Below are 27,749 nucleotides of genomic sequence, written 5' to 3' on the forward strand. Positions count from 1 at the left end.
TGTGTTTGTTAACAAAAATAAATTTTAAATGTGATGTCTAATTGACATTTTTTCCAAAAGATATGTTCCTTTAGAGATTGATCACAAAATACATACATTGTATTTTTTTTATTTATTACCACTTACAAAGATCCAGATTTTCTAGATGACATAAATTATATAGATTTATTTAAACTTGGCTTTAAGTTCCATTTTAAGATCAGGAGTCAGCTTGGTAGATGACCTGCACTGGCTGAAAGTGTATGTCAGAGTTGACTGCTAGACTTCTCAATTATTTTTAATACAATCCCTGGGAAAGAGAAGAATGCTAAAGAGCTTTCTTTTTAATAAGCTTGCTGATATAATTTTATATGGGCTCCAGTAGTTCCAGGAATGGAGGGAAGGATCAATCCCTTTGGAAACATAGTTTTCTTCTGATGTGGCATGGCCACAAAGGGCTACGTTGTCCACAAAACCATGATTGTCTATGGATACCTAACATTTGGCCTAGTTGGTGAAACATTACTTTAGGGCACGGGTCCTCAAACTTTTTAAACAGGAGCCAATTCACAGTCCCTCCAACCTTGGGGGGGATGCACCGGCTGGGTGGGCATGGCTAGGTGGTCATGTGACTGGGTGGGCATGGCTTGATGGTCATGTGACTGTGTGGCATGGCCAATTTAGCAGTCCATTAAACAATATACACAAATCAAACTTTAATTTAATTTCCACTGGGGGTGGAATGCAGGTTAGTGAAGGGATGTGGCTGCCTTGGGGGGGTGGACTTCCGTGTGTGTGTGTGTATCCCTTTCTGTCCCTCCCTCACACACACTCTCTTTGAGGTGGGAGGAACCCCTGCACTGGTGTTGGGTGGTAGGAATCTGACATCCGGAGGCCAATGAGTGGCACTCTGAAGACCAGCTGGCCGGTGGGGAAATCCTGTGGTCTCCCCAAAAGGCTGGCTGGCAGGTGGGTGAGCAAGCGGCCTCCTCCTCCAATCCAGTCCTCCCCTGCCTCCAGTAGCACTCTGCTGGACAAAAACTGGCCCATTTTTGGCCTTCTGAGGTCTTTGCTTGTTCCGTTTTTGGCTGGCAGAGTGGTATGGAGGCTGGGGAGGCCAAAAACAGGACACGTAGAGGCCCAGGGAAGACAAAAATGGGCCCATTTTTGCCTCCCTGCTCTCCAGAAGGCAGGTAGGTGGGTTGATGTGGGTAGGGCAATGTCGTGGTCCTGCATGGGCCAGATTAATGGCTTTGGTGGGCCGTATCCAGCCCACAGGCCATAGTTTGAGGACTGCTACTTTAGGGGTCTCCATTTTATGGGGAAGGGAAGAATGCTATTAGCCACATTTTGAATTTTAAAGTATGTTGTGGCATCTTTCACAAAATGTGTAAAATGTACTTACCAAAATGTACACATGTACTTACCAGAAAGCCAATAGATGAGATTTCTTCCCTCATCTTTCTCTAAAAATATGGAACTAATTTGGTTTCTAGGTTACTGTTTAGCATCTTAGCTTTTCTCTCCTCTTCTTCCACTTCCCCATAAGAAAAAAAGACAAAGCAAATGGTTACAACTACCCATTTTCTGGAAGTGCCTATGGGACCCTGAAGAATTGTTGCAAAGCCAGGCTGATGCATTGCAGCAGTCTATTTCCTTATTTATTTAAATTAGATAACTCTTTAATACTAAAATCAGGTTAGGCAGGGAGCCTACTCAGTACTAAAGGAGGCATTAGTGCTCACAGTTATTACATTAGAATGTATTAGAATGGGGCAGGCTATAAATATTGCAAAATGAATAAATTTTGGGCAGGAACTACCACAACTGTAGTTACATCGTATTTTGATTACAGTACAGTATTGCAATGCACCCTGTAAAGAATTGGTTTTGAAAAGCATTTGGAAACTACTCCAGAATACTGCAGTGTATATGTATAATTAGGGACTAAATATAAGAAGCATGCAGCATGTTCCTTATTCAAATAGCTGAATCACCATCCAGCTTCTTTCCAGTAATAATTAACCGCACTGGTAAATGTCTATGTAGAATCTTAGTCATCCAAGTCATGGTTGTCCCACAGCTGGTTTTTTCAAGAGGCAACTGGACTTTCTTTGTATTTCTTTGAAGACATTTGACTTCTTGCTGAAGTATTGAAGAAGCTTCTTGGATGAGAAGCAAAACATGTTCAAGGAAATACAAAGAAAGTCCAATTTGCCTCTTCAAAAATCAGCTTTGGAACATAGCACTAATAGTTATCTATGAATGGGACCCAATTATTTTCTCCAATATAACACCTATACCAATCTGGAAGGCCCTTGTATTCCCCGACAATTATGTTAGCCATTTTACTGGGTTTCCTTAACATATCACTAAAAATCTTCTAGGATTTGGGGCAGATCTTCCTTTTTAGGAAAGCTGTCAGTATCTGAATTTGCTTGATCAAAAAAAAACACAAAAAAAACAACAACCCAAACCTAAGCAAGTTTGGTTCTGGTTGGAACTCTGGTTAGTTGAGAATTCACAAGAAAATCTCAAGGCTATAGGCTTGATCAAGAAGTTGGAAAAAATATACTGGAAGGAAATAGCAGCAAAATACTTTTATATAAATCCCAAGAACACAACATGGGTATATCAGCCATGTAGCAGCCAGAAGTGTGTCATAATAAAAAACTATTTTAATCCTTACCTTCAGTATACAACCGTGTGCTTCTTTGTATCAATATTGTTCTTATTATTACTACTACAATTGTCTTTCACTGCTGTTTTATATTTCTGTGCTTTTGTTGTAGCTGCCCACAAAACTTCTAGCAGTTTGTGTAAACATATAAATATTGCAAGTCAAGATATATTACATTGGATAAATAATATTTTGTCCCAAAGTCAGCTAATCAGATCTATTTTGAGTGCAAAGTCCTCTTTATCCTAATCTAATCCTTAACAACTAAGCTGTCATGATTAACTCCATGATAGGCCACAGTGCTTATAAGTTTTCTACTACCCCCTGCCCCTATCCCAATCTTTTTTTGAAGCACCATTGGTAGTGATGAAAATGGATTGTAGAATTTTCTAAATGTCCCATAATATTTGCTGCCATTCCATATTTGTTGGTACATATAAGCAAACAGGGACATGGTGGCTCAGTGGCTAAGACGCTAAGCTTGTTGATCAGAAAGGACAGCAGTTCGGCGGTTCAAGTCCCTAGCACCGTGTAATGGAACGAGCTCTCATTACTTGTCCCAGCTTCTGCCAACCTAGCAGTTTGAAAGCATGTAAAAATGCAAGTAGAAAAATAGGGACCACCTGATGGGAAGGTAACAGCGTTCTGTGCACCTTTGATGTTTAGTCATGCCAGTCACATGACCATGGAGATGTCTTTGAACAACACTGGCTCTTCAGCTTTGTAACAGAGATGAGCACCAACCCCTAGAGCCGGAAACGACTAGCACACATATGCGAGGGGAACTTTTACCTTTACCTTTACCTTACAAGCAAACAGTTCATCCAGAAACACATTTATTAAAAAGGAAAAACTTCCACATGCTTCATAAAGTTAAAGGTGGATGGATATTGCTACCACGATGATAAAAGACAGGACATAAGGATTTTGTTTTTGTTGTATTCTGGAGGATGGGCGTAATAACGGAGACGAGGCATCGAATAGTGACTCCAACTCTTTATTAGTGACTTCAGAACAGAGCAAAATAAGCCTGGCAGCAGCAGCTCCTTTTATAGAGCTGGCTGCTGTCAAAGCGTCCAATGACAAAGGTTTAAGCTTGCCGCGCTTGGAGCGTCCAATCGCGGTAGCCCGTTAGCTAGCCAATCGGATCAGCCCGGAGCGACCAATCACGACCCGCTGTTTACGGACCAATCAAGTATGCAGGATTACGAGCCTGCTGTGGATGGGCCAGTCAGGTTTGCAGGCTTACGAGCCTGCTAGTTCGGAACACCTTTGCTTGTTTGTTTGTTTTCATTAAGGATTATCAGAACATTTCATTAAGGATATTACTGGGTGAAAGTTAATTGGAGACTTCCATACTTAGTTTTGCACACCCCAAAAATAAATAAATAAAACCTAAAGGTTTGTAGACTTAAATTATTTCCATTCTGTGTTACTTCTATGAACATTCATCTTTCACCTACTGTTTGTTTTTTTTAAATAGATTGTTGCATATTTATTGTATGTATACTGGCCAAATATATTTTATTGTTACATGCTGTAATGTAAATCCTTCCCTGCTGTTTTAGGCTGCATTAATTGAAAAACAAAACCAAAAGCCCATTACTATTAACAGAAATATGCGTTAATGGCTCACCACACCTTCTCATAAAGGCAATTTTAACAAATTAAGATTCACTCTGGCATCAACTGTCCAATCTTCTACTAAGATTACCAAGCTCACTTATATTACATCGGAATTAATATGGTTTATCTCAGATGACCTTCCTTGCATTAAAAAAAATTAAAGCAAAATTAACTAATTGAAACTGAATGTTGGAGGGATGTGGGAGGGATTGCTCATGTGTGAAGTGACAATGTTAGCAGCTATAAAGACTGAATATGGAAGAAACCATAAGAAGTGATTTATATGATTTGAAGAGTAGGAATCTAAATTAAGCAAGAACTAGTGAAGCAGCAGTTTGTAGCTTGATAAGAAAGAAGGTCTGAAAATATGTAAGGGATAGCAAAGCCCTGGTTCCTAATGACTTACAAACTCTTCAAAAGAGAGTCAAGATAGCAAGTGTATTTGCAGAAACAAAGGCAACAGTGGAAGCATTTTGAATCAGTAGTCACATAAAGAGCAAGCAGAATAAAAGGTGTGCAAGGAATACAGGGGAAATTTCTTATTGTCTATCCCTTGTGGTCACTAGGTTATGCAGCACTAAGAGCTGGGGCAATGACATGATACTTCTAAAAAAGAATATTAACAGATATTTCCTCTTCTGGAAATAGCACTAGACTCTTTCAAATACGCCAGTACCATTCAGTGCATTTGTGATGTGCAGGAAGTCAGCTTTCTTCATTCTAAGACTCATCCATTTATGACCATAATGGAGCCTGCCCATTATGGTCATAAGTCATGGCAGTTGTAAAACAGGTGTCCCCCTCACCCCCACAGGACTGACCTGATTTTATGACCTTTTTTGTGGTGGTTGTTAAGTCAATGCCGTAGTTGTTAAGAAAATGCTACAGTCATAAGGTGAATGCTGTAGTCATAAAGTGAACACCACAGTCATTAAGTGAACCAATTGTTCAATGTGGACCAGGTTTGCTAAAAACTGCAAGTAAATGCCAGTTTTTGGCAGAACGATCATGTGATTGCAGAATGTTACAACCAGCTGTAAATGCAGTCTGGTTGCCAAGTGCCTGAAATGCAGTCATATGACTGTGTTGGGGATGGCAGCCATCAGAACTTCAGTTCCAGATCATAAGTACCTCCAGGAAGGTCTGCCATATCTTTGAATGGTTTCTTAAATGACCGGTTGTAAGTCAAAGACTACCTATATGGGCAAATTTTCCATTGACAGTTTTGAGTTTCTGGAATTCAATGGCATTAAATATATGTATGTATGTATGTATGTATGTGTGTGTGTATGTATGTATGTATGTATGTGTGTGTGTGTGTGTGTGTGTGTGTGTGTGTGTGTGTGTGTGTATATATATATATATATATATATATATATATATATATATATATATATATATATTTTCTTAAGTTTTCAGGGTACTTACATGTATGGCCTTCAGCTTTGTTTGGGTATTTTCCCACGTCATAGTAGTGGTGCTTTTAAAGTTGTAGCAACGTTTCAGCAGAATCTCATCTGCCATCATCAGGCTTCTGTATTGTGTGTGTGTGTGTGTGTGTGTGTGTGTGTGTGTGTGTGTGTGTGTGTATATATATATATATATAAAATTAGCATAACCCTCTTTTCAATAGTCATAGACATTATATATATATATATATATTCGCTTGTTCGGGTATTTTCCCACGTCATTGTAGTTCTTTTAAAGTTGTAGCAACGTTTCAGCAGAACTTTAAAGAACTACAATGGCGTGGGAAAATAATCCTGAACCAAGCCAACACCTACATGTAAGTACCCATGAAAACTTAAGAAAACATATATATATATATATATATATATATATATATATATATATATATATATAAAATTAGCATAACCCTCTTTTCAATAGTCATAGACATTATTTGTTCTCTTGAAGCGCTGAAGAAAAAAAAAGAGATTACCTGAGAAACATTCCTGTCTGAGCAAAAGTCCACTGTGCATATTTCTACTAAAGAAGAGAGGGCAAACTTACCTCCTGATTTATCTACTGCTGAAATGGATTTCAGGTTTCTAACCCAACAAGGAAAAAAATATCTAAACTTGGCTTTCTCAGAAAAGTCAGAAGAAACAAGAAATCAGGAATGAATTTAACCCTTGAAAAGAAGCATGCATGCAAGTGGGAAAGGCGGGGCAGTAATAGGAACAACTCTGTAGCATCATTGAGCTGATTCCTCTTCAGTGATGGTGGATGAGTGATGTAGTCATGGTTAGTGCAAACCAGCAATGTCAGATTCCTCCTGTTGATGGTATTTCTTCCCCTGGTAAAGAGATGAGAACAATTTCATATACCTTTCAATTTAGACCTAAAAACTGAATTAGACACAGGGTAACAGATGGGAGATTGTGAGGAAAGTTTTCTGAAGGACTCCTTGTATTGGCATTTTGGATTTTATTCATTTAATTTTAATTGGGGGGAAATGGAAGCACAACTGTAGTGCTGCTTTCCAAATGAAACTGGCCTGGGTCTGTGTCATTTATATCTGAAATCCTGGATGTGACAGAGAAAATTAGACATTACTTTATCACAGCCACCCTCTGACCTCCAGTTTAACAGGTACTGTTGAGGAATGGTCTACAACAGTGGTGGGATTCAATTTTTTTTTACTAGCAGTTCTGTGGGCATGGCTTGGTGGGCGTGGCAGGGGAAGGATACTATAAAATTTCCATTCAGAGGTGGTATTTGCCGGTTCTCCGAACTACTCAAAATTTCTGCTACCTGTTCTCCAGAATTGCTCAGAACCTGATGAACCTGACCTTCTGGTCTACAACCCCTTTCACTTCAATTCTCTGTTTCACCTCAACTGGAGCAAAAGGGAAAAAGGAATGAAACTTCATTTGCTCTCATAGTGTTGGATCTGGATTCCCAAGTTTGTAAAGTGTTAATAAAATACTATCTAATATCATCAGTCAAAACAATTTCTAAGCTGAATTCTTTTAAATTTAAACAGTGAAAAAATATTCTCTTCCTGTCAGATGGACCAAACTATTGTTTTCTTAAAAACTTAGTTCCAAAATATTTGTTTCAAAACTATATAAGAAAGAAGCACAGAAAAAAGGGGGAGGAATCTTTATAGTAAGCTTAAAAAATGATAAATCTAATTAGATACTAGAGAAAACAACTCTTTAGATTTCTCTTGGGAGCTCTAGTTGCCAAAGACAGACATAATATTTTCTCATTATTAGCTCTTCAACAAAAGAAAACATGGTGTCTTGTTTTGTTTTGGAGGGGTTTTTTTTTCCCCCGTCACTGAGAAGAAGGGGCATTTTCCACAAGTAATTTAGAGAAGAAAATGTGAAGGCAAAGTGGCTTTGCAACTCATTGTGATGCGTAATTGTCTTAGCAAAATAGACAGGCTGTGAATAACATTGCTGATTTCATCACAGTTAGAAACCTCAAGAGAAATCAGATTTAGGTGGGTAGAAGATGAAGGGATGATTCCACAAATGAAGTGCTGCCAATATAACTTCAGCCCTTCAGGCAAAATATTTGTATGTAGATCTCAAACCAGAGTAGCAGGTTTGAGACCTCTACTTTCAAAGTCTTACCAGTGATGTCATGGTACAGAACAATTAATTGTTGTGAAGAGCCTTCAGTCATTTCTCCCAAATAAGTATACAACTGAAATGGCTGAAGACTCCCACTTCAAGTAATTACGGTATGTGAGTTTTCTCTAGCTTCATCCAATTCTTGTATTCATAGAACAGTGTGTATTAGGAATGGGCTTGACTTTGCCTCAGTGATGGATGTATAATATTAGAAGATGGTCTAGGTCAGGGGTGTCAAACTCTGATGTATCACGACTATTTTCCCCTTCGCTAAACCGAACATGGGCGTGGCCAGTGCATGACGCATCTGGCCCACAGGCCATGAATTTGACACCCCTGGACTAGGTAATTAATAAGAAAACTAATCAGCAAATATTTAGCTCATACAGAAACCTTCGCAAACAAGTGGGTTGGAACCCATTCTTCCCCATCACCAACATGATTTGGAATGGAGAAGCAACTCATAGCATAGCATTTAGACTTATGTACCACTCCAGAGTGCTTTACAGCTCTCTGAGTGGTTTACAAATATTAGCATATTGCCCCCAACGATGTGGGTCCTTATTTTACCAGCCTCAGAAGAATGGAAGACTGAGTCAACCTTGAGCTGATTAGGATCAAACTCCTGGCTATAGGCAGAGTTAGCCTTCAATACTGCACTTTAACCACTGTGCCACTATGGCTCATGGCAACAATCATATTCTATATGCCCAAAGCTATTGTCTGAAACATATTGTGTCCACATCCATGATCAGCTTCACTCAAACATTTAATATTTACTCACATTTACTCATTGATGCTATAAGGCTATGACTCTTGGAATTAAGAACCTTAGAAGTTGCAAACAAAAATTTTGAAATAAATGAGGTAATTTCAATTTGAAGAAGGAAAATCCCATAAGATCATTAAAACCAGTGTCTAAAAATATGCAACAGGACTATTGAACATTTTAAACAAGGGGTTAAATGTTCATTTCAACTATTATGTACTTTCCTAATTATAATGTTCTTAAAATGAAGTGAGATTTATTTCAGAGTTTAAAATCGAAACTCATTTTCAAAAAACAACCTGCTAGAGAACATTCTTGTGGAATTACCCTTTTTCTTTAAATCACAAGCATTTGGCATAATCTGCCATAAATCCTTCCGACTTACCTTTAGACTTTAATATCTCTCCAAGGACACCAAGCCAAAGGAGAATTAGAGTGGAGGAGGAGGAGGGGATTCTATATGTCACTGTTTTGTATATTAAATGGATATACCTCTCCCAGATTTAAAAAACAACTTCTTTAAATAAGTAAAGCTTTAGAAACCAATGGGGCAGGCAAAAAATTAGTTAGATTAAGGATGAGTGAGTGAGTAAGAAAGGAAGGAGGGAAGGAATGATGGATGGATGGATGGATGGATGGATGGAAGGAAGGAAGGAAGGAAGGAAGGAAGGAAGGAAGGAAGGAAGGAAGGAAGGAAGGAAGGAAGGAAGGAAGGAAGGAAGGAAGGCAGGCAGGCAGGCAGGCAGGCAGGCAGGCAGGCATCTATGGCAATAAAACTGAGTGAAGTAAATAAAATAGATACATCAGAGTCAGCCTACTGATCCTTAAAAAATAATATATTAAGCAAATAAGATTCTTAATTTTTTAAAATAGCAAACAAAGTTATGAAAGGAAATGTCGACCAACCACTATCAGGAAAAGCTTCTGAAGTTAAGTAGCAATTCAAATATATATGTGTGTGTGATTAGCTCTCTACTCCACTTAGTTTTTAACTCTTCATTTACTGGGGTTGTCCACCAATTAGGATGCAATCCCAACAGATTACTGATGGAAAAGGTGACCCTTGAGGTAAAATTATTTCCCAATTGCTAAATTAAATGATAGTGCACACGATTATACAAATTCTACAGAGTGAACAAAGAAGACCAAATATACTTTCAGTTAATTTTCATTGTTGTCATCGAGCTAGCCTTTGGCATACAAATACACTTATTTTTCATTTTAATGGAAGTAAAAGAATGTGATTGGTAAGAATGATTTAATATGACAAAATGTTTTTGAAGGAAATAATAAAGTAAACAGATATTTTTCAGGATGTTTAATGGCATTAGAGATAAGAGAAAGTTTGAACTAACCATGCTCTTAAGCAGGTGCAGGTAAACAAGCAGTGAATATTTTGACCTCAAGAAAAAGTCCATTCCTGGTTCCTCCTGGTTATTCCATTCTGATTTACTCTCCAGGTCCAGAAGAAAATAAATCTTTCTTCCCTTAATAGTATAAATATAATGAATATTATTTATTTATTATTTATTTACTGAATTTAGATTGCCACCTATTTGCACATGGCGACTCAAGGTGGCTTACAGAATATAAAACCTCATTTAAAACAATAAAACTAATAAGAGTGTTGATGGGCACCTTTTACTGAAATATGTTTAAGGAGTTTTCTACGTCACATACTTTGAAAACCTAAACCATCAAGCATCCTTTTTCAGATCACCTTTCAGAAAACTGAGGAAGAATGAGAAACCAACATAAGTGCAACTCAGTTGGTGGCAGTAAAGCTGTTGTGAGTCAGGATAGGTTACTAAGATGCAATAAACAGAAATTTCAGAAATAGTTAATAGGTAGGTATATATTGTGGATAGGACAAGACAAGAGGCTGCCAATAGTCAAGACTTAGAGAATGGAGAGGCAAGAAATGAGTTTGGGAATAGGAAGCTTAGACCCACATAAAACACACAGACTTGGGGCATGGAGCTATGGAAGAGGAGAAGAGGAAAAGATGGACATTCGGAACTAGCAAAGCACAGTATTCCCTTACTCCAGAAAGACTACTTTTGAATAAGAGGGAGAGGAAGAAAAGTTCTGTCTCATGCAGCACTTTGCCTACCTGGGATTCCACTCCCTACAGCTAACAAAGGTAGAGGACAACTTGAGGTAGGCAAAAGATCCAAAGGATTCCTTAGTAACTTAGCTAATTAGCTATAGATAGTGAGAGAAACTGGAAGCTTCACCAATGAGGAAATTGTCCATCGAAAGAAAATCAAGGTTTCAACAGCCAAGAAGAGGAGAAATAGAACAAACTCAGGCAGTCCACAGAGCCTGAAGACCTGAGTCTGTTGGAAGTAGACAGAGAAAAAGGTACCTGGTTTTTTTTTACAGTGTTAGTTGTTTGTTACATTCAATAGCTTCATGTTATTTAATAGCATTATTATATCTGTATTGAGATTTACAAGCTGATTCTTCACGATACAAGTTAAATCTGTAAATTTTCACAGTTAGAAAATGGATTTTTTTTTCTTATTTGAATGCTCCTAAAAGGGAAGGAAACACTCTTTATACCACTTTCTAGTGGGAGATTAGGCTTAATGAAAATAAATTCTGGAAGAGCTGAAAAGTATCCTGTATGGGGGATTGATGGACAAATTAGTCCTCAAACTCATGGCCCACTACTGTGTTATAGCAGAACATGTTAAGAAGACAAAGTTGGACAAATATGTCAATATTTGCATTCTGGTTAGAAATGTTACAAAATTAGTACAAGGAAGGGGAATAAAAAAAAATCATGGTAAAAGTTTCCCATGTATCACCCGAGTTGGGGAAGAAAATTTACTGATAGTTTCTAACTAAAACTTGTTGGGTTTTATATAAACAAGTTGCAGTTGTGTTCTTTTTCTTTCATTAGTAAGAAATATTGGTTTTTCTTTAAAGATTTTTCTTTAGTAACTTTCACAGATGCCAAAATAAAGCCACAGACCAAGTGATCCATTATGTGTGTTTACAATACAAATACAGGAAGGGCAATGGCTATCTAACTGTCAAATGCTTAATTAGCCCAGTTCTTCTATTTACAGTACAATACTGTTGTCTAAGTATGGTGACAAAATAAGTCATTCAAAGAACTTTTGCTTGACTTAATGAACTGAGTTTTTAAAGTTGAGATTTGCAGAAGGAAAAAAAAACCTCTTTAGGATTTGAAATTGAAAATAATTATGTTTGATTCTGCAGTTCCAATTCATTATATTCAGTCTGCAAAGAGATGTATGATATAAGTTGGGTAGTTGTGGTATATGTGGTATACTTAGGGGGAGGAGGAAGGGGAGGAGGGAAAGAGGAGGAGGAGGAGGAGGAGGAGGAGAATTTTATATCTTCAGTGACTTCTTTAACCAACTGGATATATAAGAAATCAGTTTAAATTTTGTGGTTTATGCAATTAAGGCAGAGAGGAGTATTAACTCTGACACAAATGTTCAGTTAATGCTTGAGGGAAGGACTGTCATTCAAGAAAACTGGGAAGATGGAAAAAATGTCCCTATCATGAGAAATTTGACATTCATTAATCTACTCAGAAAGCTGAAGAGTGAAACTCAGTAGCATTCAGAATATTTGAAATAAGTGAAGACATAGGAATCACAACAGAAAATTGCAAGCTAAGAAGATGGCAATACGAAATAATTTTAGTTCAAATTGTTCCGATGACAAATCCAAAAAGAGATGGGGAGAAAACATAGAAGAATAAGGCTGGGAATAAAATATCACTCTCGGTCTCATAGAACTTTTCTAGTTGCAGCTCTCCATGTATACTTTGGTGTTTTAAATCTGAGGTAGAAGTTGAAGAGACTCGGCTCATTCTGTAAAACCTACAATACTGAGAAAGTAACATATAAATATTAAAATCCCTGCACTTTTTTTAACACTGCAGGTGAATATGGAGACAGGATGAAAAAGATTAATCAGTAATAACTATGGAGAAATGACATGGGATTAAGACTGTCTTGTTATTAACATGTTTTTGTCTGGCTGGATAACTTGTTTTTGAAATATTGTTTATTCGGTCCGTGACCAGAAAAATTTGAAAATTAAACAGGCTTTGGAATAAGACTACCATTCTATCTGCCTCCTGTCATTTTTCAATTTCAAAAGGCTTTCTAAGAACAAATATGTATTTCTCCCCACTCAACCTCCTAAAATGCAACTGAACCTAAAACTTTGTTGCATGCAAAGGGTCTACTCAGATACTATATTACTGGCTGTAGGCTTTATTTCATTACTCTATTTTTAAAAAGCAATATTTTTTATTTTGTATCTGAGGACAAATCTCCTCTTCACACCCAGCTAAGCCAGCAGGGGAATTCTATGTGCCTATTAAAGGAAAAAAATGCAGAGAAAAATCATATTGGCACTTTAAAAGCAATGTGTACTCTTCACTCATAGCAGCTCTAATTTCCTTCATAGGGTTTGATGTGCACCGCATTAGTAGCACAATAATTGTATTGTATCTCATATTCTCCAGCTTTAACTCGATTTCTGAATATTAACCCAGTTCCAATGGAAAAGTCATTTCCCATTTTCCTGCCTCATCTTATTGAAACGTTTCTTAAATGAACTTGCCTAAGGATAAAAGACAGGTGTTTTTTTCCCACTCTGACTTCACTGATTTTGTTTATCTATCTGAGAAAGTAAATTTAAGAATAATTTTTGACAAGAAAGAAATCAGACCTGATACCCGAGAACAATTTAATCTGACAGCAGTGACACCTAGAAGTAGAAAATTGTGCCAGTCATTTTTAATACTCTGTCAAAATTTATTAGCTTTTGACGAATAACATAAATGCAACTTCTAACCCAGAATACAAGGTGGCTGCTCAAACTACTGGGAAGAAACATTTTATATTAGGTTCAAGAACTGGTTGTTAGAGCTTAATTATGACCTCATGTATTAGAAAATCTTGGAGCAAAAAAAAAAAGCTACAACCTTAACTTTATCTACTTGCGTGGCATGAGGCTTCTAAGATTATTTATTTGTTTATTTGTTTATTTGTTTATTTATTTATTTATCATTCATTCATTCATTCATTCATTCATTTATGAAGTCACAATTTTATATGTGGCAGGAGCTCTTCAGCAAAATGTCCAAGTCAGCATTTCTACTGATGGCCTACTTAGACTTGACACATTGTACTAGCTCTCAGCCAGCACTTGACTCTTCGAAACTTTTCAGTTACAAAAAATCCTAGAAGTATATAACACTAGCCCCTGCCATCTGCCAACCATCTGCTATAATTTTATAAATCAGATCTTGAGATTTCTTTTAGGCAACCCCACAATTGTGGCATTTCATATGCCACCTTCTCCTCTCAACTTAGGCACCTGGCTTTGGAATTTCAAAGTGTTCCTTCTAATTTCAGATGTACTTGCTCCCGGTTTAAATTCAATTTTGTAACTTAAAAGGTTATCATCATTTTTTTTTTCCTATCCTGCAAGTGTCCCGTATATTTTTCTAACAAATGGAAATCACACTAATCATATTTGTAGACCTTCAAGAGGTTTTGAAAAGATGACTAGACGTGCCCCAAAGTATTGTGTTAATTCATGCTACCTTAAAAATACATGCAGTTTATTCTGTCATGGACTAAGAGCGGCATAGTGTCTTAGAGGTGAAGATGCTCACCTCTCACCTGGAAGATTCTATCCTAGGAAACTCTCTATCAGAGTGCAACGAGAAGATATTTGCCGTGAACTCTGTGTAGGCATAAGGAAGGGAATCAGGACAGTAAATGCTAAACTCCATTCAGTTGTCCTGACTCCATCCCAAATCAAGGGATTACAGGATCGTAAAAAGCAAAGAAAAATATCTCATGAACTAGAGGTCTATATGCTTAAGGAAAACATCTACAGTTAAAGAAAATCTTAACAGTATTTCTTAACAGCTACAACCTTTATATACTTGACTCTGTGTTCCAGGCAATATTCCATAAAAGAAAGCCAGATTTGCCTATATTTCAGACTATGGACACTTTTTTCAAATTCATTCCATTCCTTCCTTCTTGTCATGCCCCAGCATATGCCCCAGCATTTACTGTTGTTTATCTCTAGCCCCATCTAGCGGGCGGAGGGACAAATATGCCCCAATATATGATTTTTATATATTGTTGTGGCGGTCTATCTCCATCTAGTGGCTGGAGAGACAAAATACCAAGTATATTGTTTGAAGCTGACCCAACCCATTTTACCCGTCGACCCGCACTCTCAAACAAGTGCACATTGGGAAGCCAGACTCCATTTCTTTTAGCATAGGCAGAAGCACAAAGAAGAATCCATCTTAATCTGTGGCACATGGTTATCCAAGGACAAACCCACATCCCACACACAGAACATCGCTGGTAAGATTTAAATTGTTTGTAACTTAATACTGTCTTGTATTTGGTTCTCATTGTATGTATTCCTAGTTTCCCCAGTTTCACCATATCCTGTTTTGTCAATAAAGCATCCAGTTCTACCCACATGTAGAAATAATTCAACAAATATTTGAGAGGGAAGCCAAAAATCATATCATAATAGAATAACTGAACTCTTCAAAAACTCAACAGCGCTTACTGGCAAAGTGGAAGGATTATGTAGAGGATTATTTCAAATAATCTCAACAGTATGAATGAACCCAAAGGAATTCATTCTCTTCAAATTATCTGGCCAAATTTCTATTGACTTCAGGCTTGCTGTGTCAGCCCATACTAATGTACTTTACATGCAGTAAGTTTGGTTTTTTTTTAATTAAAAGGTTATATTATCCCAATACATAGGATGTTCAGAATTTTATTGCTTATTCAAGTTCCAATGTTTGAGCTAAAATCCCTAGAAATAAAGAGGGAATTCGTTTTTCTGAAATGCCCGCTGCTTGCTGATTTCAAAAGTCCAATTATGCAAAATGGTTCATCAAATTCATCCAAGCAATGCCTTTCTTGCTCCCTCCTGCTTTTATTTTAAGTCCAGAAGTATTATTGCTTGATGCTACAAATCCACTGAACAGATTATTAAACTAGCTATAGGTATTGATAGCTAGAAAACTCATTTTACTGAGGCATCTGATATTTCATGTTCATTTTAAAAGGAGCAATAGAACAAATAAATACCATGCCAGATGTTCAGTGTCAAAGCAACTGAGTTGTTTTCAGCTGAGCCTAGCAATTCTCGCAGGGTATCATGGGAGTTGACATCTCTTGCAGGGCAGCAGATGAAATCAGGTGTTGAGCACAGAGGGAGCACAATTTACTATAAACAGTTTTATCAGTCTCAGCAAAAAGTTTGTTGCTTGAAGAATTAAAAAAAAAAAACCTCACTCACTCCCTACAAACAAAGATGTTAATATCTATACAAGATAAATGCTTGCTCTTCTGTAGACATTAAGCCATTTTTTGTGCAGTCTTTGCAGAATTTGTAAAGTGAATTATAGAACAATTTGCTGTGTCTTTGATGTAATAACTTTAAAGTTGCACTCAAAGATCACATAGATCTGCAGGGGAGGTGCAAACATGACTGGTTTTAATTGGCAAACAGTAGAGATGGCATTCAAAGAAATATTGCTTTTAGTTAGACAGGGCCTTGGTTGAATTCATCTCTCCATGGGCATTTGCCAAGAAAAGCTGACATAACCCCAAAGAACATAATTGCAAGAACCTCTGATAGACAAGATAGTTAGCATGCTGTGTAAATGTCCATGTTGTTAATTCCAACATTCTAGGGAAAAAATCAGTTAATCTTAGCCACATTTACCCTGAGCTAAGTTGTACGGTATTGTATTTACCCTCAGCTGAGTTGTCAATAGTATTTCATTCCAGGTTGTCATGTTTATAGGATTATCATCTTTATCTTCATTGTGATGCCCATAAATTCCCTTCAAGGTATGCTAGCTATCAAACCATTGAGCAAAACCATTCATTTTATTTCAGAAATACGAGTTTCGCATTTATGAAATACAACAAGAAGCAGTGTAATTTTGCAAAATAGTTTGTCTTGGTTAGTTGACCTTTAATATAATAAAGCTTGATAACCGTTCAATGTTTTGTGTTCTGTGACATCAACATAAGCAATGTCTTCAGACTTTTAAATTGTAGTCCTACTTTCTATAATTTATCATGGTAAAGAATACTTAGCATTTGAACCATAGTTATAATTTATCATGAAAATCTTAGCAGAAATGTCACAGGAAGCTAGAATGTTTCTTTTTTAAAAAAGGAATAGTTATAGGGCACTCTTGACTTCTTGATTCAAATGTTTAACAACCCTATCTATACATCTGTCTTTAAATAAATAAATAAATCATAATTTTCAAAATGGGTCCTATTACCAGTTTTAACATTGCTAAATTTCAATCGTTTCCCAATAGCTTGAGCAAAAAAAATAAAGATTTCAACAATAATATTGTGTTTTGATTTTTTGTGTGTTTGTGATTGCTGTGAGAGAATCCCTCCAAAATTATCTTTGATTTAGCGAGTTATTTTCCAACAGAATCCTACTTGATGGGGGACCCAGTTTAAAGCAAGTCCCGCAGATGTTTTCCCAGCATTTCTCTGAACATGTCCAGCAAAGTGAAGCCCACCATCAATCTGGATAACTGGTTCCATCGCTGAATTGCTTTTGCTATTATAAAGATTTTTTAAATATAGCATTGTGTTAGATGCTGTCGCTTTCTTACTTTAAAATTTTGCTTTGTGGCCTGCCTAAAATGATAGAAAATGAATTTTGAACTTTCTGACATCCTTTCAGGCACTTGGAGTGTTATCATATCACCCCTTCAGTCATCTCTTCTCAAATTGAGTTTATTCCATCTCTTTCTTTATAGAACTTGACTTCAAGTCCCTTGACTATTTCCTTTGTTGTTCTTTGAAACATTCCAGTTTATTCTGTAATTTTTTTTGTTAGTGTGGTTTCCAAAACAGGACAAATTATCCAGACTAATGTGAGTGAATAATAAGTAAAATTTTCATTTCCTAATACTCTGATCATTTCCTACATTTCAGTTGTTTAAAAGTTTAAAATTGCATTAGTTAATGTATTTTCCTCTCCACTCACTATTTCATGATCTACTATTACCAAACTAAGTCTCCATCTACAATTGTCTATTTCATCTCTGTGAAGAACCTTTCATTTGTCTATAATTTTTATTCTAATATTTTCCACCTATTATTTTCCAAACATGCTATAATTTTGAATGTATTTATGCATGCTATTCTTACCCATGTTTGCACTAAGTTGTACGCATTCTTAGACTGGGAGGCCCTGCTTACGGTCACTCACACTTTAGTCACTTCTTGGCTGGACTATCGCAATGTACTTTATATGGGACTTCAGAAGCTTCAATTGGTCCAGAATACAACACTGTGAGTAATTATAGCTTTATCTCATTATGCCCATATAATATTATTCTAAGAGGTGCACTGGCTCCTGGTAGACTTCCCTGTGCAATTTAAAGCATTGGTGGTTACACTGACAGCCCTACATGGCAAAGTACAAAGATATTTGAGGTACTGCCTACTCCCAAAAACATCTGCCTGTCCACATGCTCCTACATAGAGGACATTCTCCAGATTCCTTTCTTTAAAGGTTTTCATTTTATGGCTCTAGGAAGTGTGACTTTTCAGAGGTTGCCCCTGTTCTCTGAAACAACTCCCCCCGCCCAATATACAAGAGGCCCAATTCTCCTTGCCTTTAAGAAAGCCCTTAAGATTTTGCTTTTCCCCAGCATTAGGGGTCAATTGATTGGGAGTCCCCCCTCCTCTGAAGTTTGGTTCCTTCTGTACTTAATCACCATTTTTACAACTTACTTTTTGTCTGTTGCATTGATAGATCAATTGCTTGTTGTTAGTTATTATTAATGTTATTATTACTGTGAATCATACTGATTGACCTTATAACTCTTAAAATAAATAAACAGTTAGATAACTGCGAAGTTTTCTAAGCATTCCCTTAAATTTGATATGCAAGTCATTAATAAACACATTGAACAATATATGACTGAAGACTAAAAACTGTGACGTGGTAGACAGGCAACTACCATGGCAGTATTTATTTTTTTTCATGTTATCAAGTTCCCCATCCAGATGCCTATCACATAATCACATCTGTAAGCATCCTGGTCCCTTGCCCTTTCCCATAAATCTGCCAAGTGTTTTTTTACACACACCTGTTTAGGTGTATCAGAGGTACTGTCCATTTGAACTGAAGTTAAGTTACCCCAAACAATGAAGAAAATAAGACAACTGGTCCAGGAACATAGTCAAAGGAGCAGAAGAGATGGTGATGAACGGAGAACTAGGGTTGGAAGCAGAAGCAGCTATAAAGTTGCAAGTTGTACTATGTCAGAGGTTCTAGTTGGTGAACTGATGACAAATGGCTTGTGAACTAGCCTGAAAAATGGCAGCATGGAAACTTAGTGGAAAACACAAAACTTCAGAGTGGTGACGAAAGAATCAGTATTATTAAAGAAGCAGTTCTACCCCAAACAGAGAAGAAATCTACACAAAGTGACTGAGGTGCTGGAAGGGAGAGGGCTCTAGGCTACTCTAGTAGGAAAAATACTCCAGGCAAAGGTGATCAAGTTATTTCTTTCTATTTCCTTTGTCCTCTTTTACCAAATCTGGGGAAGCAATTAGATGAAGGGAGTGGATAGAAAAGTGAAACGATCCGTGAAAAAAGGGTAAGGTATCAGAGAAAAAGAGAAACTTCACCTAAGATACTGTATCTTAGACCATACTACTTAAAATACTACTTAAAAATAGGTTATCAAAAATAAGAGCATGGAAAGAAATAGGACTAAAAATATAGACTGTTTTAAAAACTGGAGTTTAGAATAAGAGATAGAAAACAAAACTACAAATCTCAAATCTCAATAAAAGTAGGAAATGAGTCACAATTAAAGATTCACAACATTATAATGTTACAAAATGGTTTATTCTTTAGTGCAGTGATATTTTTTTGCTGATTTTCTTTTGCGGCGGTGGGGATAAAAGAAACTTTTTTCTTTTGATTAAAGCAAAAGTATATTCTTTAGATCTGTTGCAATCCATGAGCCTAAATCAGGTATTTCGCTCAATGCTTTACTTCACTTTGATAAGGAACCACCAATGAGCACTGTTGGAGAAATATTTTTGAGTGAGATATGTAACCATTTAAATTCATCCCTTTCAACTCACGCTTAACTTGCTTGCTAATCAGAATGTCGTGGGGTGCTAAATTAAAAATTGTGCTGAAGTCAAGATATAGTCTATCTACATCAAGGAAGTTTGCCAATCAGAACATGATCAATCATTAATCATTAATCTGGAAAGACCTGTTCTTGATAAATCCATGTTGACAGCTGGTCATTATTACTGTTTTCAAAGTGCTTGCACATTGATTTCTTCCTAGTTTTTCATGTCAGTTTGATAAGGCTCTGCAGCATTTAATAACTGATTCTAAAAGAACCTTCAAAACAAATGTGAATATAATATCTATTTACAACTCTTTAAAGTAGATCTGTTTGTCGTTTTGGAAAAGATGGATGGTGGCTCAACAGTTTTCTATAGATAATTTATAAAGAACAAAATAGACTAAAATAAAAGTAAATGTCTCTTTATTAGAGCAATGCTACATTGAAAGGGACAAGACAAAGTTGTCTTACTTTCCTTCCTTAATAATTATTGGCATTAGAATCTTTTGCAATCCAACTATTTCAAGAAAATAAAATTCCAGGAGTCAAACTAGTAATGCAAGAACAGAAATTGAAATGATTTCCTGATACCATTATTCTTACAACTACTCAACCTGAAGACTAATACCATTAATGAAACTTGTACACCATCTAATTTTGTTTCAGACTACCTGATTATTTTTTTTTAAAAAAAACAAGCACTGATTTGACAGAGACAAAAACAAAACTTGTATCAAATAACACACTGTAACTACTATAAAAAAGATCAAATATTTGGGAATCTACAAACGCACATATTTTTTAAAAAAAATCAAGTTAATGAAATAATGGAAAGCATGATAGCAGATATTTCTAGATGAGGAAAAAACCTACATTCTGATTGTGAAGAATTGCAATAATTAAAATGAGCATTCTGCCAAGGCTTCACTTCCTCATTCAAATGAATCCAGTTCATGTTGAAAATAAGGTAGTAAGTAACAAGCAAAGACAAGTAATAAACCAGTGGTGGGATTCAAAAATTTTTACTACTTGTTCTGTGGCCGTGGCTTGGTGGGCGTGGCAGGGGAAGGATACTGTAAAATCTCCAGTCAGAGGTGGTATTTGCCAGTTCTCCAAACTACTCAAAATTTCCACTACCAGTTCTCGAAACTGGTCAGAACCTGCTAAATACCATCTCTGTAATAAACTATATGTGATCCAATAAAGAACCAAGGATTAAATTCAAGATATAGCAGGAGAGCAAAAGGCTACCATAAACAGCAGTTTTAAATTGTACTACCAGGCTACTTAATTAACATAGATCTCCTTATGTTATTTCTATGAAAGGAAACCGACTTTCAGATGTTTGTATAAAAATATTTAGGTTCTGTTCTGACCAACAGAAACAAACAATTTTTAAGACACCATAAATGAAGAGGGCAGAATAGAAGAGCAGGAACTGGAGAAAATTACAAAATACAAAGATCTGAAAATAGAAATATAATGACTGACAAAAGAAAGCAAGTACTAGTAGTAATAGACACATTGGATGCAATCCCAAAACAACTGGAGCATCCAGGAGTGGGCTTCAAAAAATTTAGCAATCGGTTCTCTGCCCTGTTAGTGGGTGGGTGTTGCCACGGTGGGCGTGGCCTAGTGTTATCACCCTGCCAGGGCTCCATAGGCTTTCCTCGAGCCTCCAGGAAGGCAAAAATGGCCTCCCTGAGCTCCAGAGGATCTTTAGCCTTCCAGAACTTCCAGAGGTCCATTTTCCCCACCCCAGGCTCCGGAGGCTTTCCTCAAGTCTCCAGGAGGGCAAAAGTGGCCTCCCCGGGCACCAGAGGTTCTCCGGAGGCCAGAAATGGGCCTGTCTCTGGCCTACCAGAACTTCTGGGAGGCCCATTTTTCACCTTCCCCGAGCTCCAGAAGCTTTCCTTGAGCCTCTGGGAGTCCTGTTTCCCCCATTACCGGGCTCTGGAGGCTTTCCTCAAGCCTCTGGGAGGCCCATTTCCCCTTTCCCAGGGCTCTCTCAAAATGGGTTTCCGGCCTTCCAGAGCCTTTGGGGAAGTTTTCACCATCCCCAAGCCTCTGTGTGGGCTGTGCACTTACCTGGGATCCAAAACAGGCCACATGGAGACTCCTGAGAGGGGCAGGGTGGGGTGGGCGGGGCCAGCCAGTAATTGCAACTACCGGTTCGGCAAACCAGATGTAAAAATAACATCTGGTTCTCCCAAACAGGTGGGAACCAGTAGCAGCTCACCCCTGGGACACCTTTGAACACTATCAGCATTGACCAATTCACCATCAGTCAATTGCAAAGGGCAGCTTTACTCAGAACAGCTTACATCCTGCAATGTTATCTTCAACACCACCAAGAATCCACATCTGCCTATTCCAGGACATTGGAAGGGCTTGATAGGTGCATTAAAATGCTAAATCTACTCTAAACATCTGGCTGGCTGTGCAACAGTAAATAATATATTGAATATTTGAGTGAAAATACAGTAAAAGAATAATCCTAGGCTTCTCTCACTGGCATCCACCTACTTATGAAATGTCTTTTTTAATTTAAAAGGAAATACCAAGAAATTCATCTAGTAAGAAATTAGTAATTTGTTTAGATTCCAAGGCTTAATTATTACAAATATCAAGATGAACTCTGATGAGACTCTTTCACACATTAGTCCAGTCTACCTGGTTCAGTACTTTCAAATAAGTAGCAGAGCATTAAAGAACTGGAGAAGCAAGGTATAATAATGGGAGACCTTATCTCAATTTTAAAATCTTTTAACATACTATTCCAAACATTTATAGGGTTTAATTTACAAACTGTTAACAAAATGCAGCTGAACAATGTATGATTGAATGAATGCAGAACAATAACAGATATTCAACAATAAGAATTTCAGTTGAAGAACTTTAAATTAACTCAGAATATTATAGAAATTGTAACTAGAAACCATTCCTGGACAATAATTTAAAACACAGATTTGTACCATACCCCAAATTTGGGTTTTCCTAAAGTTTATATCTTAATTCCATGGGAAATTAAATTTTCAATGCTGTTACAATTTATTACAGCTTATAATTTAAATTAGTAGTTTATACTTAGTTAACCAAATATTCTTAGCTCAAGGCTTAATGGTGATTTTTAGATTTTCCTTGAAAAATTGATGCAATACATCTCATAAGTTATAAATTACTAAATGTCAGTCATGAAAGACCATATCCACATGTGAAGTTCCAATTAAACTGATTTAATGCTAAATAGCCTATTCACTGGAATCTTCTCAAATAACGGTTAGGACCTGCTGGGAGTTAGATAAGGATTCATGGAATTCACAGTGGGTTGGACTTAGTCTACTTGTGGCTATTAGGAATTATAGGCTGATACCCATTTTAACTCCACACCTGGGTTCTGCCACTCCTTCTCCTACATCAATGTTATACTGAGAAATATACTTTCCATGGCATTTCAGCTTCCATATCTACTTATTTTTCAATATATCTTTGAAAATTACTTATTTCTCTTCACTTCAGTATCAGCATTCTGCTCATAAGGAGCTGACAGGTAGAATATTTACATATTATTGGAGGAGACAGTCAAAATAAAGGTTTAATAACTTGGTTCTTTCTTTATAATCAATAAGCATTTTGCAAGATTCACTCAATGTTGAAAACATATTTTTCCTCTTTTATTTTACTAATGTATCTTCCTTGGCATTCTTCACCAACTAGTTCATTGTAAATTTTTGTTTTCCTGATACTCTCTTTCTTTCTGTCAGTCTATTTTCTATCTATTATTAGGCCATCTGTACATACACACATATCTGATATCTCTATTTTTTGGTTCTGTTTACAGATTTCCAGTAACCCCACTGACTTCTATTTCTTTTCAATTTAATTTGCCAATGTGCTTTTAGTACATCCATTGTTTAAACCCCTAACCTTCTTCAGCTCCTTTAGTCATTAATGTTTTCTATCTTGGACTTTTATTTATTGGTTTGTTCACTTGATTGCTTTAAAAATTCTGAGCAGCAAAAAAAAAAAAAAGTTAAATAAATAAATGTATTTACTACTGCCCGTTGCTTGCTTATTTATTGTAAGCTAGGTTTGTTTACAAACTCTTGCACAGTTTTCATGAGCTTTGATAGTTCACATCTATAAAGCACTAAAGACAAATATATAAAATCAAACCAATCAATACTGCACATGCACCTTGCCATAATGTGATAGCAATGTTCCACTTTTTCAAATTCTAGGAGGAAGAAGCTTGCAGATACGTTATTTTATGTTGCAGAAACCATCACAAAACACAGTTGCATGACTATGGGACACTGCAACCTGTTGTTAATGTGAGCCAGTTGCCAAGTGCCTGAAATGCAATCATGTGACTGGGGCAGTGGTGGGATTCAAAAAGTAAGCATGGCTTGGTGGGCGCGCTTTGCACACGTGCACACACTTTGCGTGCACTTGCATGCTAAACGCACACTTTGCGCAGGTGCAGAGGCATTTGCGCAGGCGCAGAGGCGTTCCAACTCACCTCCTGCAAGCCTGCACTCTCCCGGTCACTTCAGCAGCAGCCACGCACCACTCTGCTGTGCCGCGCAAAGCAGCTGCACTTCAAAAGCAGAGGATAAAGGTGAGTATGGGAGCCCAGGTGGGCGGGTGGCCCAACAGCAGAGCAGCAGAGAGAAGCGGTTCGGTCTCCATTGCTCAACGCCACTATTGGCTTGGCAGAACCGGTCTGAACCAGCAGAATACCACCACTGGCTTGGGGAAACAGTGTGACATTTTACAATGGCCAGAAGTGTCTTACAGGCCATAAACACACACTTTCTGCAGTCTGTTGTAACTTCAAACAATTGTTAAATTTCTGCTAAGCAGTCAAGGACTATCTGTAGTTATAGAAATAAGATTTCTTTGATGAGTACTGAATCTCGCTATATTTACTTTCAACAGACATTACCTACCTTCTAATAAGTGATGGAAAATACATCCACGATAGCTATGATTTTCTATCCCTCTATTTTATTTTATTTTATTTTATTTTATTTTTAAAAAAACAAATAACTAGCTATCCACTTCTCATTCTTCTGTTAAGATATATTTTATTATTTATTTATTTATTTGATTTGTCAATCACTTACAAGATAATAGATATAAGTATAAACATGAGTAAGAATACAGGAAATAGGTACAAATAAATGGGGACAATAGGATAGGAATGGTAGGCACGATAGTGCACTTATGCATGACGCTTACAGACTTCTTAGGAATGCGGGGAGGTCAATAGTGGTTAGTTTGAGGTTCAAGGAGTGGGGGTTAGAGGATGTAACAACAGAGTCAGGTAGTGCATTCCAGGCATTGACCACTCTGTTGCTGAAGTCATACTTTCTGCAATCAAGTTTGAAGCAGTTTACATTGAGTTTGTATCTGTTGTATGCTCTTGTATTGTTGTGATTGAAGCTGAAGTAGTCATTGACTGGTAGGACATTGTAGCAGACAATTATGTGTGCTACGCTTAAGTCTAACCTTAGGAGGCATAATTCAAGGTTGTCCAAGCCCAAAATCTCAAGCCTGGTGATATAGAGTATTCTGTTGCGAGCAGAGGAGTGTAGTACTCTTCTCGTGAAATACTTCTGGACTCGTTCGATTGTATTAATGTCTGTTATGCAGTGTGGATTCCAGACTGATGAGCTGTATTTAAGTATTGGTCTGGCAAAAGTTTTGTATGTTCTAGTTTGCAATTCGATATTTCCAGAGGAGAAGCTTCATAAGATTAGATTTACAATTCTTAATGCCTTTTTGGCAATGCTGTTACAGTGAGCTCTGGCACTTAGGTCATTTGATATGAGAACTCCAAGGTCCTTGACAGAGTGAGGACCATAAGCGAGGTCATATCCGCCTAGTTTGTATTTGGTGTACTGATATTTTTTTTACCAATGTGTAGGACAGAGCATTTGTTGGTCGAGATTTGGAGTTGCCAGATGTTTGACCATTCAGACACATAATCAAGGTCACTTTGAAGGATAGTAACATTGTCAGTAGTGTTGAATAGTTTTACGTCATCCACAAAGAAGACACAGTTGCTTATAAGGTGATCGCAAAGGTCATTTACGTAGAATATAAAGAGTGTGGGCCCTAGAAATATGCCTTGGGGGACACCGCTGTTAACTGGAGCAGGGTTTGATATAATGCTCCCTATTTTTACTATTTGCTGCCTTTTTGACAGGAACACAGTAATCCACTTATGGAGGGATCCAGAAATGCTGTAAAAGTTTAGTTTTAACAGTAGTTTGTCATGTACCACTGAATCAAAGTCAAGTAGAGTAGTCCATATGCTTTTGCAGCGTAGGAGTTGTAGATTGAAGGACAATTTTTTCCTGAAACCAAATTGTTTTTTGGTTAGTAGGTTTGACTCTAAGTGGAGAGTGATGAATTGGTTAATGATTGATTCCATGATTTGCACATAACACAACACAGTGAGATTGGTCTGTAGTTTTCAACCAGGCTGGGGTCACCTTTTTTGAAGATAGGGATGACCGTAGCTAAGGGCCATAGGTTTGGTAAGGAGCTGGTTCTGAATGATATCTCATATATAATGCTTAGGGGTTCCGCTATGGCAGAGGAGAGTTTAATCCCTGGTGGCCTAGCAGTGAAGCTCTCACCTCACAATCAGAAGACTGTGAGTTCGATCCCAGGTAGAGGCTAGACTCTCCTTCTTGAGCAGGGAGTTGGACTAGATGAACTCCAAGGTCCCTTCCAACTCTGTTATTCTATTCTATTCCAAGTATGCACATAATCCACCAGGGCCAATAGATAGGGATGGTTTTAGGTTACGTAGTGCCTTTTCTATGTTATCTTCTGTAAAGTCAATATATAGTAGGTCATTACAGTTAGTTGTGGTACAACTAGGAAATGTGGGGTATGAACCATTGCTGTTTACAAAGACTGAACTGAAGAATATGTTGAAGAGATTGGCCTTAACAGCTTCATCATTGCAGTCTTTCCCATTTGGTCTTTTTAGGGGTGGGATGGTTCTTGAGGCTTTAAGTTTAGTGTTAACAAAATTGTAGAAGGCGCATATTTCTTTTCTTCAAACTCTGAATCTAGGAATCAATGTGAATGCCTCTGCCTGGCACCCATAATACAGTGGGAAAGCTGCAGTATATTCTATTTCACAGGGTTAAAATAAAAATGTCCACATTCATGTCCTTGGCAGATTTTTTTTAAAGCTTCTTACGCTTGTGAGGCCATCCATAATAATGAACCAGTTCATACAATTTCCAAAGAAATTTAGAAAACTATCTGTTATGCTGCTTTCTCTGCCTAGCCATTGATTTTAATAAAGACCACTTTGAAAGATGCTATCAATGACTTTCTTGAGCCAGAGTTTTCTCTATTGTTCTGCTAGGTTTGGTAACCTTGGTACCAAAGCAACCTCGGATCCTTGTTCAGAATTTCACATCAATTGTTTAATTGGGGTTCTACTATTGCTCCTGGAACTGAGTGGGTTGATGCTTCTATTCTACAGTATAAGCCATTTGCCAAGGCATTTTTCTGCCTGTGTGTTTTCAAGCAAGTCCTCTTTCAGTAGACAAGTTTGCATGTATTTTTCATTGCTATATATCATATACTGTTGCTATATGCTATAGTAAAGCATATCTAATTTTGCAACATTAGATATAAATGATTAAAACAATATCCTTTCCAAGGTAATGCCTGTTCTAGTTCAGTTAACAGTCCCATATTGCATAGTACATATCTCATGTTAAAATACTAATGAATGTACATTTGAACATGTAAGCCTGGACTTAGCTCTAGGAAAGCCTTGAATATTTTCTAAATTGTGATACTCAATTAGCAACAAACACATACCTGATCATGTATTTAATGTGAAAACCCAGATCTAGAAATATTATATAAAACATAAATGAA

Source organism: Notechis scutatus, chromosome 3 (genome assembly GCF_049901735.1).
Source record: "Notechis scutatus isolate UNSWTSFEM ecotype Mainland chromosome 3, rNotScu1.2, whole genome shotgun sequence".
Taxonomy (NCBI): Eukaryota; Metazoa; Chordata; class Lepidosauria; order Squamata; family Elapidae; genus Notechis; species Notechis scutatus.